We start from the raw sequence: 15,768 nt of genomic DNA on the forward strand, positions 1-15,768 counted from the left end.
GTGGAAACAGTTATTGGAAACAGTTTTCCAACAGGCGCCTTCGCCTTTGCCTGCTCCGAGAGGCCTTGCGCGGAAAAGACCGGGCTTTTTGGATCTGCTGGGGGTTTGTTTGTTGTTCTTCACTGTTATGTTTCATGGTTATTGTTATTGATGAGCTAATGCTGTTTCATCCTCAGACATGCTGGTGGTTAAAGCTCACGGACACTTGTGTGAAAAAATGAACAATGCGGCAGGCGAGAACCTTGCTGTTATTGTATTAGCCAATTCGGGGAAAACCCCTTGCACCATGCGGGCCTGAAATGATTACATTTTTCCCTTCGAATAAGTGTGTGTGCACAAGTTGTACACTGTTTTTTCATGTCCGAGTGTCTTGGTGTGAGGTATGTTGTTCTTGCACCAGTTGCCTTTCTCCTGATGACGCCACTCTGTTGGAATTTGCCTCCTTGTAGTTGGTGTGTGTGCACATGCACCAGCACGGACACACGCCCCCGTACATAAAGGGGAGTCGGGTCCCCCCACAGCCCAGGGACTCAGAAGACCCCTCTGTTCTGCCACTGCTAACCAGGACCATTTGCTGCCGTGTTTTTTTTCTTGCCCCGCGTCTCCTCCTTTCTCATTTTCTTTCTTTCTTCCTGCCCATTTTCACCCGCTCCCCTTCCTGTCTGGGTTATGGCAATTGTACATAATTTTGTTTCGGGGTACGGTGGAGCGTTGCATGTGTGTGATGTGGGGGGGCGTACGGATCGGTCCTCTAGAGGCCGTGAGGGGGTTCGCCTCAGTCTGATTGATGGGGGAGGTGTCGCCTCGGTTCGCTCATCCATCACATACTTTATTTGGGTTTTAGAGAAGAGGAAAAGGAAAAGGGAGGGCAGAAGGGGGGTCCTCGCTCCTCCAAAAATATCAGACCGGTGAGCCCGCCGTGCTTTCTCTACCCCCCTGAGCCCGAGCAGGAATAGACGTCTTACCCTTGTGACCCAGCACCATTCAACAGTCTCAGCACTGGCAACAAAAGACAGATAAATGTGGCCCAGATAGATTTAAAGCAGATTAGGCAGCAGGTTCCTGTGTTCTGGAACTTTCTATTCTTTCCTTAGCTGTGAGAAGTGGAAGAGGAATTCTGGGATAGTTAGTGGGCATGTTGTCTTTGTACAGGACTCGAGGTGTCTGTTTTTATGTGCTTTTTAGACCCTGACAAACAGACTGTATTAGTTCTGTCAGTACTGATAACTATGTAGCGTCTGATATATATTCAGGTTCCCAAATGCTTTAATAAACATTTAAAATAAACAAATAAACTAATAATAATAATTTTTATTATTATTAAAATGTTACATTGATTAGAAATATTTATGACTGTTAAATGTTCTCTTCTCCCTATCATTTTTCTGTTGCCTATAAAACTTTTTATTTATTTATTTGTTTTTTGTTGTTGATATTATTATAAAATGTTACATAATAACTATGGAATTATGAAACTTTATTTAGCTTTTTTTTTAAATAATAATAATAATTTGTATTTCTTAAACACCTTTTCCACAGCAATATTGCCTCACAAACAAATACATATTTAAAAATTTATATATTACATATATTATAAAGTAACTCTGTTTTGTTTACTTAAAACGGAATCTTTTTTAGTCATATTTGCATATTTGTTGTGTGATAGTATAAACACCTGCATGCTTGTGTTTAAGTACAGGAAATATAACAGGATTGTTTTTTTTTTAAGACAACACATCTGCTTCTAAAGATCTGTGAATAATTGCTTCTAAAGATGAACAACAATGAATAACAATATTTCAACTGTTTCCCGTCTATTCATGTAGTTTTAAAATGCTATTAAATAAATATTCAATCCTTCTTTTTCTCATAGTGTCACTGCTTCTTGATAAAACGACTTTTCTTTTCAGCTTACATAATTTAGTCTGTGCTGGCAGGGAAAATAATGTTAACCAATAGCCAAATAGCCAAGTTTAGGCATTGTTTTAGGTAATGCAACCTTTCCAACAGTAATTAAATGCCAGTTTACCTACATAATAAAGGTTACAGCAGTGGTAGCAAATAGCGATAGATTTGAAAAAGAAGTGTTATCCTTGGTATCCATTGAGATGATATTCAGCTTCCATGTCCCCATGTCAACACACAGTTTCCGGCAGGTAGAAGCTACAATGTGACCTGGAAGTCTGCAAGGTCTCACTCCATTTTAGTTTCTAACGCCCATTTTTCATGATCCAGTTCCCCCCTTTTTTTGTTCACTCTTGGAAATGCGTCACATCAACGAAGTAGAATGTATTGCTAATGTTTAATGTCTTTAAGAATAATTGTTAATTGTTTGAATTGCTTACATGATCAGCAAAAACACTAATCTATGAAAAAAATACAAATTGTATGCAGGTAGCAGGTTTTTGCAATTCAATTTGTGTCTCTTTTATTTTGATCTAAAAGCAAATTAAAAGATTTCACTTGCATGTTTTCAACTTGTTTTTACAATTTTTACCAGTTAGCAACATCTCTAGCGAGTCGGTTTTATTCACGGTTGACTTCGTTAAAACAGAGGAAATAGATTTGAGTTTGAAATGCATCATTTACCCTCTGTCAAATGCTAGGAATGCACCCTTTGAACTGTCCGGGGCATCGTCTTGACTCTCACTGTCCTTTTCTCATTTTCATTCATTTGCCTCTCCAGTCTCTCTCTGGTGTTGCCAGGCAGCCAAGGCACTCTGATATCCATTTTGCATGCTTGTTAGAAAAAAACACAGTTATGAATATTCAGGGCATTCAGCAACTTCAAGGAGGGGGGAAAAGATGGAAGGTAGCAAAGAAAGCAAGGGAGAGCCGGGCAGACATTTAGCTTTGTTCTTATTTTAAGTGCATCAGTCATGGAGTGGAGTAGCTCAGAGGCAAACAGCTTACTGTAAAAATCTGCGGCGCAGGGAGAATGGCAACTTCAGATTAGGCATGGTCTCTGTTTGAGGGTCCCATACTGGACTGGAGGATGTCTGGTGCCGCTGAACCCCAAGACGTCAGACAGGCGTGTCTCTGGGGAGAGACAGTATTACAAGAAGCTCACTTGGTACGGCAATATTTATCATCGCCTACTAAGTTGTGTTAGTCGGTCAAAACAGAACTGTAGGAACTTGTAGGAAAAGTGCATTAGCAGAGTGGTGGTCCAGACATGGTATGCATTTCTGTGAAAATAATAATAATAATAATAAAAAAACAAAACAAATTGCAAACTTGACAGCTAGTGATCACCATGCATTTTATGTATATGGAAAATAGCTTCTTTAATATTTTGATGATAACTCCTTAAGTGTTCCACTGGAAAAAGTTTTAAGCGACACAAGGGTGGGTCAATGATGACAGAACTTTCCATTGAAATTACATGATCTAAAAAATGACTAAAATGTCATGATACCTTAGTAATAGCACATTGTATTGAATGAGTGGTTTCTGCCACAGCAGTTTTACACAAACACTTTTTTTACTTGCTACAATCTATCAACTTAATAATCAAAGATACAAATAATCTTTCCAAAAATCTGAGGGGTCACTTTTCTGGTAATGCATGGCTGTCCAAAAAGGTTTATCATATTAATGTGACTGTTCTGCAAATGCCTCAACCTTGGGGAACTTTTTCCATGATATTATTTCGAAAGAACACTAATTGGAAAAGCTCACTGGACTTTGGCCTATCCTGAGCCTATACGACGAGCTCAGCTTATTTTTGGATGGCTTCTGAAGGAGCACTTGTTGCCTCCTCATCCTACGCAGTGCACTGGACCCTGATCCTTTATTACTCTCATGCTCTTTTCCAGCTGTTTCTGAGCAACATTCCTCTGTTTACCCCCCCTCCCTCTGTAACCGTATCCCCCTGAAATCTCTCTGGGAAGTCCTGTGAAGAACACCGTGGATGTTGTTCCCCCTCGTGTTGGTGTGTAGATGCTGTCACTGAGTTTTCACAACCAGGAATCAGTTTTAATACAGTGCCAGGAGTTACCATCACATGCCTTGAAGTCTCAATGCAAATATTTATCTGAATGTGCGTACTTCAAACGAAACCTCACACTTGTTCGCTTGCGAGTTATGAACAACTCTTGACAACATCCTGTCATATCATGTATCAAAAGCTCCAGTCCAACTCGACTGCATTGCCGGGTGAGCTTGTGGCTAAGGAAGAGAATGCTAAACATGATCTTTATTCAGAATAACCGGGAGAGGTTAAGAGGCCATGTGCGCTACAGACTGCAGTCAACTCTATCATTATCCGAAGTTTGGTATACGCATGGGCCACTTATGACACCCTGCAGGGCTCTGTTGTGCACCGCCACATCAACAATTTGCTATGAGTCACAAACGTGCGGCACGCTGAGCTCCTACGAGAAACACCACCAGGGACAACATAGCAGTGGGTCATGGGGATACGAGCGGACAGGAAAAGAGACCACATCATAAGCGGATGCTGCTGTGACGCATCGCCTCTGGAAGCATAATGTTTATCCAATAATGTGAATGGAGTCCTCTGGGTTTTCAGATGCCTTGATCATGTTTAAGCTGTTCGTGTAAAGTTTTAGATTAACCTTAAAAATTTTTTTTTTTAAAAACCTTGGTATAGTATTGTTTTTTATGTTAACTTAGTAATACCACAATGTTTTGTTTTGTTTTATTTTATTAAATTCTTAAAAAAAAAAATTTTTTTTTTTTTTTTTTAGTATCAGATTTTTTTGCAAATATATAGTTTTATTTATATCATAATATAACTTTATTTTTTATTAAATTAATTTTTATTTACTTTATTTATATCAGTTTTTTGCACGTTTTGTTTTGTTTGCACATGTGCCATGGCAATACCATTGTATTCTTTACTATAATGAATTTTTATTTTTTTTATTAAATTTTTTTTATTTTGTTTTTGTATGTATAGTTTGGGGTCTGTAAAATATTATTACATTTTAAAATAAATGTTCTATAATGAATTTGTATTTTTTTTATTAAATTTTTTTTATTTTGTTTTTTTTTGTTTTGTTTGGTATGGCAGTACTTTTGTTTTGTTTGACATGGTAATACAATTGTATTAGTTACTATATTGGAATACCATTACGATATGACATTTTATTTTATTTTATTTAATTAATGAATTTAGATTTTTTTTATATATCAGATTTTTTGCAAATATATAGTTTTATTTACATCATAATATAACTATTTACTTTTTTATTACATTTTTAGTTTTATTTATAACTTTTTTTATTAATGTTTCTAATTTGTTTTTGCAAATTTCAGTTTTATTTACATCATAATGTTACTACTTTTCATTTATTTGTTTGTTAATCATTTAAAAAAAAAATGTTTTCAATTTTATTTATTACATTTCCAGAAAACGCACAACAGATAAATAAGCCATTCTTCACATCAGATAAACCATTTAAAAATATTATATATTAAAACAAAAACAAACAAACAAACAATATATATATATATATATATATATATATATACGTAAGACACTGGGAAGTTTTCTTCTCGACCACCATGTGTGAAATACTTTAACAAAGTAATACTAGATTAATTCTTCACATCCAGTTGGCTCGCATGCACTCCATTTCTCCTTCCTCCTCTGTCATGTTATCTAGACAAACAGCAGCTCTCAGCATGCTAGCAGGAGAGCTCAAGGTAAATGCTATTTGTCAGCGTTCCTGCATCAGTGCCAGCATTAGGGTGGGCTCTTTCTGGTGAGTCCTGCTCAAAGGAGCCGGTGTTGTAAGTTAACTTTCTTGAACAATGCGGTGGGTGGGAAAACAAAGCAAGGTCTGAAGGGAGAGCACACCTCAGAGACTATTAACAGCACAGTTGGGGTCTGCTAATTGCTAGAAATAACTACAGAGCTTGGGAATATGCTCCAGTCTGCCGGAGGGAGCTTTGCAGAGTAATTTTAGAGTTTATAGTGTCTTGTAGTTCAGTTTTGAGATCTTCAATATTGGTGGCATTTGCATGTGATTGAATGGTTTTTATGATGGCTTCATCTGGAAGCGCAAGATGATTAGGTGATCATTTCTGTCTCCCCCTTGTGCCCCATGTGTCCACACCGGTTGGTCTTGATGGCTCTCTGGGGGCTTGAAGGAAGGAAATGAGTTTTTCCATGCTCCTGCGTGTTGGAACATTTATCACCACCATCATCAGGAACTGCAGCGCAGGAAAAATTGGCTTGGCTTAGGATCTGTCACCAGAAATTTGATGTATATGACACAAAAGTATTTAGTCACTCCTCTGATCACCAGTGAAATCATGAGCTTCTATTTATCTGTGTGAACTAGCAAAGAGTTTAACCTACCATGTCACTTGGATCAAACATGCTGACAAATCAAAATAATAATTTGAAATAAAGATTTGCATCAAATGTGAGAAGAAAAAAATCAACAGGCTCTTTGGAAGATTTTTGCAAAACTCCAAAAACATACCAATACATACAATTCACTGCACTTTTTTTAAGCTGAAATGACTGCCAAAAGTGTTCATTTCAGCTTAAAAAACTGGTCAATTGTTTGTATTTGTATGTTTTTTTAAAACCAACAAATTTTGTTCCTTTTCACACAAACTACAATTACAGTGGCTGATTATTGATGACTAAAGACAATTTTTTGCACCTTTCCTTGCACAATACTATGTTATGACTTCTGAATATTTTTTATCATAGTGCATAATTTGTAAACAAATACATTTTGATCTTTGCATCACATAACCAGCTCATTTTGTATGACATTTCTGGTGTAGTAAACTTGCTTGGTAGCTTACCTGGTACAACACTGCATTTGCTTTGCAAAGTACTCAGATACAAGTCCCATGAAACATGAGTTACGATAAAAGAGCTCAAAGACTTGTAGAAGCAAGCGAGAATGGCATGGTTGCTTCACCAAAAGTGTTTTTATCTCACGTTTGCTTTTGTTGACACTATTGGTTAGGTTTATTTATCAAACTGCCGTGATATGTACAACAACTAACATACTAAAAACATTGCCAAATTCCCATTCATCTGTTTTGGATAAAACTGAACACCTTTGTATCACCACTCACTGGACATTTTACAGAAATAATGCCACAGGCATGTTTTTACAATGTGTCTGGGTTGAAAAAAGCATATTTGGGTGCACTCAGTGGGACAAATGGAAAATCATCAACATGGTGCCATTTCCACAGATATTTAGCACTCTTTGTTATTGAGTGTGAGCTACATCAGCATTTCTGTCCCACACCTGGTCTAAACAGGATAAATGTAATACAGGTGTTTGACTGTGTGCATTAGATGCCCCTGAACGTCACAGATGAGTCAGGAAGGCATTGTGGAAAATTGTTCATCAATAGAGGGGAAGTGTGTGGCATGTAGAATAAAAAGAGCGCACGAGGCCGAATAGGATAGTCTAATCGTGCTCATTCTAAAGGGACAAATATATCTTATTTCAGGAACAATGCTAAAGTGTGGTCACGCCTGGATGACACACAGGTCAATTGTTTCATTCCAGGCGAGAATTACCTGGTTTCCAAAGGAAAGGCATCCTCTGTGCAGCTCTGGGAAAGTGATACATTCTGCCAAGTGCCATGATCACCGCCCAGGTCGTTCCGGAGTCAACAGTGCAGGCGGCACGGGGGGATTCCAGCGGCATCAGCCCAGGCTATTCTTATCAGATATATTTCAGACACAAAAGGAAAGGGTGGTATGTTAATAGCAATTGTCACATGCCCAAGAAAGAAACTTGCCCATCAGAATTAGCAACTCTTCAGGAAAGGGAAACAAATACTTTGCTTCTGGTTTGGATTAATCTAGACTCTAAGGACAGCTATTAAGAATGAACTGGCGTCTGCTGATAGTGTGGGTGATTTGCGTTTTGCACATGCTTTTTGTATAGTTTTTGCAACGATAATGGCACATATTTTGATCTTGTAGGTCACTTCTGAGTGTTCAGTTGTAGAGGATTTAGCAGACGTCCATGATTTGGTGTACTTTATTGGAACTGTACAGTATTACTTCACCTCTGTGATCCAGAAGCTTTTATTTGGTAACACTTTCAACTGTGGTTTATTTGGACTAACAGTGAGATATGTCATCATTGACTCACCCTCGTTCCAAACCTGTATAACTTTTTTCTTCTGTGGAACACGAACACGAAAGAAGATATTTCGAATAATATTTTTGTACAAACAATGAAAGTCAATGGGGTCCGAATCAACATCGGACCCCATTGACTTTAATTGTATGGACAATTGGACGGTATGGGCAATCTGGACATTATGGACAATGTGGACAATTGGACACTGTATGGACCATTTTCAGTGTATTTTGTGCTCCACAGAAAAATGAAGCTTATACAGAATTGGAACATCATAAGGGAGAGTAAATGACAGAGTTAAATTTTTTTTGGTAAACTATCCCTTAACGTTTTTTGTAAACTGTTACCATTTATTTACATTTAATATATATAAAAATTCTCTGTTCTATGTGGCCTCTCTGTACTGAAAGAGATTTTCAGTTGTACTCTACTGTTATGCAGGTTAGTGACGTCTCAGTAGTCCAAAGTGAAACACCTGTGGATAAACTTGGCAGAGCCAATGTGTGGAATCCCCTAGTGTTATAGTTTTCAAGGTATGCTACACCAAACAAGTATAGCCGCTGCCAGAACAAGCGCACAAGTTAATGGCTCGGAACACGTGCTTATCCTGACCATCAGCTCAACAAAAGCCATAATTATCTGCAAAATAAACTCAGTTCCATGATTGTTAGACAAATAATGCATTAAATACTTCTTAGATAAACTTTACTCTGTTGTAGAAAAGCCAGAATTCACTGATTCACTTGTACCATTTTAACACTGACCTGTATAGGGATGAGTCATGATGGTCTCTTATGTTCACCAAGGCTGAATTTATTAATTTATTCCTGTGATTTCCAGCAGCAATTACTCCAGTTTCCAGGGTCATATGATCCTTCAAAAATCATTCTTATATGCTGATTTGATTTGCTTAAGAAACATTTTGTGAAGACCATGATATATTTTTTTCAGGATTCTTTGATGAATACAAAGTTCAGATGAACAACATTTATTTGAAATACAAATCTTTTGTGACATTATAAATGTTATTACTGTCACTTCTGATCAATTTAATGCATACTCTCTGAATTTTTTTTTTTTGGAAAGTATGGTATAGCTGCATCTTGGCTATCATGTGAATTTTCACACTTTTTTTCAGTACCTCAAAACATTTCAAGACCCCAGCATTGTATTCTTTCACACTGTCTAGTTGCTGAATGTAAGAACATGTCTGATGTAAAAGCCTCCTTCAGGCACCCCGCAACTTGTCGATTTTGAGAACATACCCTGTTGCACATGCACTAGACCTGTAGGAGTTCCTTCCATTCTGTTTTAATTTGGAAAAATAACAGGTATAGCAGATTAAGCATTGTAATGTGATCTTTGGTCCTCTTGAAGACAAATGAAATTGGGTCCTCTATAAAAACTTCCCAGAGTGTTTGCTTTCTTTATGACTCAGCATTGTCTGACCCATGAGATTAACTTTATATAGGCCCAGACATTATTTTTGGCATATTCTTGGTCTCCTCCTCCCATGCAGGCTGGAATTCCTCCAGGAAGGCCGAAAGAAGCCTGGCACTTGCTTGCAGCTTGCAGCCAGGCTTGGGCAGCTGGGATCTGGAAGGAGTTCCCTGCAGTTCTGGAGCACTCTGGCACCGCTCACACCCCCTACATCAAGCCCGTACCACACACCCCGCCTGCTCTCGCTCCACCTTCTTCTGCGCAACACAATACAGAAGAGCTCTGTGCTTCTGTACACCCACACCATACTCACATAACACACACACACACACACACACAGCGAGCGAGCTGTAAATGCGATTCAAGGATTCAGAGCAGCCCTGGTGGAAAAGTGCAGCAGGCGCCCGTCAGTTGCCGACTCGGCTCTGTGTGGCACTTGACACAGGCGCTCTCGCATAATCTGCCTATTATTCATTGTTAGTGGCGAGAGTCTTCAACACACTTCAAGGTCTATTCATCTGCAGAAACAAGTACTGTACTGGGTATCAGCACTGTGGAAACGGTCCCCCATTTGCCCTTTCAAATTCGCCTACCGTGCAAGATACAGCGCTGAATTGGAGCTGTTTCTTCAGCTGGAATCCATAGTGGTTTCTTTCCCCCAGGAGCGTCACGGCACCTGCAAGGAGCCGCCGTGAGTTTTGGCTGCACCGGTAAGGCGCCGCAAGCCCCGCCTACCTGCTGAAAGGCGGCCTGCTGACACCCTCCTGATCGGTTGTCTGGGGTTCTCAGCAGCCAAAAAAGCAGTAAAAAAGGAATTCCTTCCTAATGGTCCATGAAAGCTGTGATTCACAACTTATTATTGTTCGAGCCCTAGCGAATCTTTCCATATTACCTCAGCATTGTAACCTTCAGAAAACCTGTCCGTCACACTCTAGGGTTTATTTTCACGTCGCGCCCCCTCGTCCCGCTGTTCTGACTTGCTCGGGCAGATCTGTGGAATACAGTCGAGTAATCAATGGCCCAGAAAGCCCTTCCAGCTGGACACTTGTCATTGGTGATGGAGGAAAACCATGACAACCGGCCGCTTCTAAAGGACCGCTGGTGTTAGGGAGGTCAGTGCCCTGCCACGAACCCCCTCGCGAGTAAACAGACTTGACGGGGAAGGGCTCTCAGACTTGGACTGTGTTCTTTTCAATAATTGCGCTCATTGTTCTCCAGCTACTGTCAGTTATGGTCGCAAGCTGTTTGGTAGGCCCCTGTCTGTCTGCCTCCCCCCTACGCTAGCAGTGGTAGTGTTGCACCCTCATGGGTATCTGCTTGTGCCAGGGCTGAGATGCCAGCTTTGTGACCCTGATGCCCTGAAACTGATGTGCCTGACAGTGACAGTGTAGGTGTGCTTAGCAGAATGAAAATAAAACTTCCTTTCTTCCTTTTGACACGTATAATTTATACTGTACCTGCTAACATGTTAATATGCAGTGGGAGATTAATATTATATTATTTATGCAATTGGAAAATGCTATTATCTAAAGCCACTATCTATCTATCTATCTATCTATCGATCTATCTATCGTTCTATCTATCTAGCTATCTATCTATCTATCTGTCGTTCTGTTTATCTATCTATCTATCTATCTATCTATCTGTTCTATTGTTCTGTTGTTCTATCATTTTGTCTATCTATCGTTCTGTCGTTCCATCTATTGTTCTGTCGTTCTGTCTATCATTTTATCTACCGTTCTGTCTATCGTTCTGCCATTCCATCTATCGTTCTGTTGTTCTGTCTGTCTATCATTCTGTCTATCCATCATTCTATCGTTCTATTGTTCTGCCTATTGTACTATATTCAAGGCTTTTTACCTTTTCGCTGCAAACTTTTCTAGTTAAAATTAGTTATATGGAGTTTTGCATAAAAACATTTGCTAAATGAATTATTGAAAATGGTGTTTTCAATTCTGTATTCAAAACCTCATATGAATACAATCCGAAAGTACAGTACTATAAATCTGCCATGTTGGCATTGTTATTGTTGCTATTACCTGCCATTTACAATCTGGGTATTTTTCATTTACTGTTTTATAAATACTTGATATTTAGATGTACTGCTTATTTTACAAACTGCTTTTCCCATACTATGTAGTAGGGAAGTATGGACACAAGAAAAGACGTTGATGTTACTAGCTTTACCAGTTGAGCTATAGAAACTATAGGAAGTGCTGGTTTGAGAATGAGGTTTCTGCATCTCACATCACAGCACACCCAAAGACACATGCCTCACAGATAATCAGCCGGAGCATCATCAATATTAAGACTTACAAGCGAGAAATTAGCGGAGCCCTCGCTTTCTGGCATTAGTGCATTTCATTGTACTGTATTTCATTACTTCTTTGTGTTTAACGAACAAGAGACTCCCGCAAGTGGGGCCTCTTAGACAGACTCACTGATATGGAATGCAACATAAGAGCCATTCAGAATGAGCGAGGAGGGAGCGCCCCAAAAAAAGGAAGTCTTATGAGGGAGATCCTCACCCTTTCTGGTTTTTTCATTCTCTTCCATTTTTAATCTTGTCCAGAAGCATCTTCACATTATGGCTGCAGGAGCTGATGTCTGCCAAACAAGCGTGGGAACTGACCTGGCCCATCCAAAGCAGCCTCATCTGCAGCCTGTAATGATGGAACCTCAATGACATCATACACGTTTTGGAGCAGGGCTCTGGTAACTGCGCCGTACGTCTCATCCAAATACCAGTGGCTAAACGGAACACACACGCCGAGCTGAGCAATGGAAGTCAGATGGTCTGCGTTTTCTTTCTTCCTTTCCCCCCCTTCTGACTCAAGCGTAAGCGGCTGTCGGGATTTAGAGAGAAAGAGACTGAGGGGCCTCCGCGAGGGTCGGCCCCGACTGTAAATGTCGGAAAACGCACGCAGGCCTTTGTAACAAAGTGGAATCTGATATAATTTACCCCAGGCTGCGGTGTTTGATCTTCACCTACTTCAGGGTGCTTGTCAGAGCCGTGGAGGGGGGACTGGTGCAGCTTATGGGCCAAATTGCGGATTGTATGCAAGCATTGCTGCTGTTTTCTTTTCATGCTTCCTGCATAAATGTAGACATATTTAGTTACCTCCAAGGACTCCTGTAATGTAAAACACTGCCTTCACTTCATTCCTCATCGGCCAATCTAGGCATCTTGAATTATTGCATAGTTCATAGCCTTTGCTATGTAACGATACAACTAGATGTTCAATCGGACAGTATAGAACCATTTTGTTTTATATACACGAAGAAACTGACCCCACACAAGATTTCTTTACAATTCTTTTTTTTAGCATTTTGCTTTGGTTGGAGTAGCTTAGCGGTTAGCGCTCATGCCCTGACACATGGCATTCATGTTGAATTTTTTTATCCCAATCCTCTCTGTTCATCATTTTCTGTCCTGCTATTTATTTATTTACTTTTGTTGTATTTAAACATTAAATATCAAATCAAATTACATAATCATCTCAGATCGGGTTTTTTTTGTTGTTGCATTTTTTAGAATAATATAATTATAATATTATATATTTATAATATAATATAATATAATTCTAATAATTCTGTTTACAATTAAAATATTATAATTAAAAATTATATATTTAAATGGTTAATAATAGCATTTATATTTATAATTATATTAATCAAATGTAAAAAATGTTGCTTTTTTTTTTCAGTTGCTGAATCACCCCAGAATGTATGTATGGGTCCGATTGCGTAAACATTTATTTTTTCTTTTTTGCATTTTTTTTTGACTTATGTTATTATTATGAAAATATTAATTAATTATAAATAATTAATATAATTAATTATATTAGTTTGTTATAATTATATATTTAAATATTTAAATTACATTAAATTGAGTTGAATTGTAATTGAACTGGTTATTTATTTATTTATGACCTAGTTGGATGGAGAAATGTACTTTTGATTCTGTAAGATTTTAGCATTGACGGTTTGTAGTCACATGGTTATCATGTTTTGTGTCTTGACTATTTCCCCATGCCATCATCTTATCTCTTCTAACAATTCCCTAGCAAGCATGAGTATTAAATTTAAAAAATATATAATAATAATTAACAGTAATACAGTAATTTACAGTAGTTCAACATTGTTTTGAGTTGTTTTGGAAAGTTGTACAAAAAAGTTCCTTTAGCATCTGTCATGTTAGCTTTCTTCCTTTTAAAGGGCGTTTGAAGTCTCTCAGCTCTGTAATCGGTCGGTGACCACCACTCCTATAGTTAGCACACCAGGACATGTGTGAATTTAACTGCAGCTCAGAGTGCACAGAAGTCTCCATCTTGGGCCCATCAGAGACTATATGAAACAATTCCACGTTTATAACACTTTACATATGACATTCGTATACCCCATTTTCTGGTACAGGAAATTCCCGAAGCGTATGATAATTACAATAATTTGGAGCTTATGGCTCTTGTTGTCTTCCCATGCTGGTTCGTCTCCTGGTGGATCTGAAGCCTCTGAGCCACAGTGCCGATCTGTTTTGTGGCAGATGCATTTTAAGTACCTTCAAATTACAGGTTTATAGAAAATAGGACGAGCTAAAAACATGCACAATGCAGATATAGAAACATGAGGGAATTTAAAGCCAAAATATGATATTACAGACACTCAAATATTTAATGCACAAGTTGGGCCTGCTGTGGTTTTTTTTTTTTTTTACACCTCAAGTTATAATATTGACATAATAGAATGGAAAATATAAATGTTATAATAACATTTTAAATATGCACATTAGTAAATATAAATATTTAAAAAGTAATGTAATTATGCTAAACAATTATTTTTAAAAAAAGAAAGAAAATTAGTCCTATTTATAGACCTTTCAGTTGAAAATCTTAATTAGGAATTGTGATTATTAGGAAAAATGCAATTAACAATAAACACTGTTTGAGCACAATTCTTCTGTTCAACAATAACTAGATGCTTATTATTTAAGTATACTTCATTTTTTATGTGTATGGTAGGGTACAAGTACATTACACTATGTAAATTTCATCATCAGTATTGGAGAATAAATTTTTATGTGTTAAAAAAAAATAGAATATACTTTAGGCTTTAACAGATTGGGAGTGAATGCAGGGGCTTTGAGACACGTTGACCTACATTTTAAATTGATATGGTGTCTTAAAATGTTTTATGTTCAATAATATGTAAACCGTACCGCCGCTCCCTATACGCAGAGTACGCAGTTTGCGTAGGGAACCAACTCCCGGGGGGCACCATCCCAGTTGCTCAAAAAAAAAAAAAAAAATTTGTTCTATATTAATGTTAACATATACATATACATGAATAAAAATAGAAACATGAACATATACAATTTTTAAAAATGCATTTTACGGTGAACGCAGTAGTCAGTATGCTAAGCATCCGCATCCGCCCCCGCCCTCACCTCATGATTTGCGGCTGACTGCAAATGATCATAATTGATGGACAAATAAGCCCGGAAAAAAGGCATCAGCAGTCCGGCACCGAGAAAAGAAAATGTAAAAAAGCCCAAGATGAAGTGTATCATTTTTATTTATGTTCATAATCATATGAAACTTTTTTGTCTGTTGACTTTAATAACGTGTTTTATACGTTTTAAAGTATTTAATAATTTCACCGCCACCAACGCATCTGCCTTAATATTCTCTCTGAGTTTCCATGTTCCCTTACGAAAATTAACCGTGGTTTTCCTACGGAGAAAAAAAAACAAAAAAACATGGTTCTCGTAGTCATGGTAACCACAAATTAACCTGGGTTTTGTTACTTTAAATAATAATTAACAAAGAAATATTCAGATAACCTAATATTTTTTTTGTGGTAATAAAAACAGACCTATGCGAACAACAGCCTTTAAAATGACATATAAAAACAATGAGGCAATAATGATTAGTTAATTAATAATAGGCTAATCGTATGGTTTCACTGTTAAAATACATAATGTAATACAAAATAAATAAACAATTTACAAATGCCTGCAAATGCAATTGCTGTTGTTACACATACAGGACAATCAAATCCTTGTTTAATATTTACCAAACATTTAGGCTTAATTCAAATATCCACTTGATCTTTAATTTTTGGCCACCTTTTTGCAATAGATGGATCATCACAACCCTTACAAAAATTAACATGGTTTTATCATAGTAAAACTGCTTAATTTTCTTTTGTGTGGTTTCTGAATGCTTGA

The 15,768-nt window shown here is 37.7% G+C and overlaps 1 long non-coding RNA gene across 1 annotated transcript; it reads right to left on the reverse strand.

Annotated features, from left to right (window-relative positions):
- Positions 1–2,501: 2,501 nt before the first annotated feature.
- On the reverse strand, positions 2,502–7,667 carry LOC107707473 (uncharacterized). Its single transcript, XR_001636261.1, has 3 exons — positions 7,529–7,667; positions 2,914–3,039; positions 2,502–2,739 (listed from the first exon to the last, which is right to left on the reverse strand). It is a non-coding gene; the product is annotated as an uncharacterized LOC107707473 (long non-coding RNA).
- Positions 7,668–15,768: the final 8,101 nt, after the last annotated feature.

Source organism: Sinocyclocheilus rhinocerous, unplaced genomic scaffold (genome assembly GCF_001515625.1).
Source record: "Sinocyclocheilus rhinocerous isolate Xijiao unplaced genomic scaffold, SAMN03320098_v1.1 scaffold534, whole genome shotgun sequence".
NCBI lineage: Eukaryota > Metazoa > Chordata > Actinopteri > Cypriniformes > Cyprinidae > Sinocyclocheilus > Sinocyclocheilus rhinocerous.